Here is a 2,500-nt window from a genome sequence, read left to right as displayed (position 1 = left end):
AAAGGTCATATCAGCACTCATGTTCCAACCCTAGCTTACCCTACATCTTCTAAACATTTTGAAATAGACGCTCTTGATCTTCTCAAGTTACCACTTCCACATACCGGAAACCAGTATATCTTTGTCTGTGTCGACCATTTTTCACGTATCTATGTTCTTTCATCCCTACCAGACAAAACAGCGTAACACGTAGCAAAGACACTCATTGACAAACTCATATGCCTCTTTACTACACCCAAAAGTCTGATTTTGGACGACGGGATTGAATTCAAGATTTAAATTCTTTGGCTAAATTGAAAATAATTTCAAATCATGAAATGCAACACTACTGCTTATAACCCTAGTTAAAATGGCTTAGTTGAACGCCAGAACATATCCTCATGATTCAACATACATACATATATCAAAGGCTTTTTCCCCCTTACACGGAGGGTAGCCAAAAAGAAAAAGGCATAGAAATCACTCCCACCCATTTCATTTCCAATATATTCCACTCCCCTCCCTCCTCCTCCCTCCATCCTATCTTGGCACCTCCTGGATGACAGGTCATCCCTGCATCATGTCCACTGCTCTGGGTCAGAAGCAGTGTCACAAGACACAGCACATCCACAGCAAAGACGCTTCATAAATTCGGCGACCCCTCCTCTCCGTCCCCTCATACAGGAAAGGAGAAGACGGGGAGAAATCCCTTCGTGCTGCGTCAATTTTTTTCTCATACATACTTCCTCACCCCCATCCCCATCATGCATCAAAGCCTCATCTATACACAACCCCTCTCCATTCACCCCTATATTCTGTCCTCTCCCGTCCCTCCTCTACAGACATTCCTCTCTTTCGTAAAGCCCATTTCACCCCATCCATCCATCTCATTCTAGGACGCCCCCTCATATTCACTCCTTCCACCTCCGCCTTCCACACTTCTTTTACTAATCTTTCTTCACTCATTCTTTTCATGTGTCCAAACCATCCTAATACTCTTTCATCAACCCTATCTCCCAGCTCCCTTTCCACCCCTGTTCTCCTCCTCACCTCCTCATTACTCACTCTATCTAGCCTAGTAACCCCTATCATACTTCTCAGACATTTCATGTCAAACGCATTCAAACACATTTTCTATTCCTCTCTTATGTTCCATGTTTCTGCCCGTACATTGCTGTTGGTACAATCACTCCTTCATATAACCTCCTCTTAGCATTCATTTCCAGATGTCTATTTCTCATTACAACTTTTAACCCACCAAGGCATTTAATCGCTTCTCTCAATCTACATTCTACCTCCACCCCCCACTTCTCCCTTTCCTGTCACATTCGCACCCAAGTATCTGAAACTATCCACTTCCTTAAGTTTCTCACCCTTAATGCTCGCTTCCAGCCTACTGTCACTCTCTCCCCTTCCCTTGTACATCTCATCACCTTACATTTGCCCACATTTATCTTAGCTTCCTTCTTTCACACACCTTCTCAAACTCTGTCACTAACTTCCTCAATCCCTCCTCTGATCATGCTACAAGCGCAGTGTCGTCAGAAAACAACAGCTGGCTCACCTCCCACTTTTCTCCATTTTCTTTAATCATCTCCAACCCCCTACCCACTACCCTTGCATTCACCTCTCGCACCACCCCATCCATGTAAAGATTGATCAGCCAGGTTGACATAACACACCCCTGACGAAGTCCCACCTTTACCTCAAACCATTCACTCTCTCTATTTCTAATCCTAACGCAAGCCCTACTACTCTCATAAAAACTCTTGACTGCTCTTAACAGCTTTCCTCCTATCCCATATATCTGCAGTACCTCCCACAGTACCTTCCTGTCTACACTGTCGTAAGCCTTTTCCAGATCCATAAAAGCCCAAAAAATATCCTTACCTTTTCCTATAGCTTTCTCACATATTTGTCTTACCACAAAAATCTGATCTACACATCCCCTACCTGTCCTAAAACCAATTACTCCCTCTGTTCCTCTCCTAATCCGCTCTATCAAGACCCTCCCATAAGCCTTCCCAACTACACTCAACAAGCTGATCCCTCTGTAACTACTACACTCACACTTGTCCCCCTTTTCTTTGTAAAGCGGAATTATAAAGGCACTACTCCAGTCCTCTGGCACTCTACCCTCTCTCCAGCAAACATTAAATAACCTCACCAACAGTCCATCATAACTGTTCCTCCTTTCTTCGGGCATTCTGCATAGCACCCATCCAACCCAGGTGCCTTACCTGCTCTCATCATCTTAACGGCTGCTTTCACTTCATCCTTCCCTATTTCTCCTCCATTTTCCTCACTCATCACTCTCATTTTCTTTGCTCTTCCCACTGCAACTACCTTTCCCTCCCTATCCTCCTTCACATTTAGCAACTCCCTAAAATACTCTGCCCACCTTCCTCTCACTGCCTTCTCTTCCATTATTATCTCTCCATCTGCACCTTTTACCTTTTCTTCTCTACTTGATTCGCCTCCTCTTCCTCTTTTAACTTCCTTCCAAAACATCCTTTTATTA

The 2,500-nt window shown here is 44.1% G+C and overlaps 1 protein-coding gene across 1 annotated transcript in view; it reads right to left on the bottom strand.

The window, feature by feature from the left end:
* Positions 1-2,500, bottom strand: part of LOC143026966 (uncharacterized) — a 15,987-nt gene that overhangs the window by 180 nt on the left and 13,307 nt on the right. The gene's annotated exons all lie outside the window — the stretch shown is intronic.

The sequence above is a fragment of the Oratosquilla oratoria genome, chromosome 7 (genome assembly GCF_046742065.1).
Source record: "Oratosquilla oratoria isolate Oo_2021 chromosome 7, ASM4674206v1, whole genome shotgun sequence".
In the NCBI taxonomy this organism is placed as follows: domain Eukaryota; kingdom Metazoa; phylum Arthropoda; class Malacostraca; order Stomatopoda; family Squillidae; genus Oratosquilla; species Oratosquilla oratoria.
This window is presented reverse-complemented; position numbering and strand designations above follow the sequence as displayed.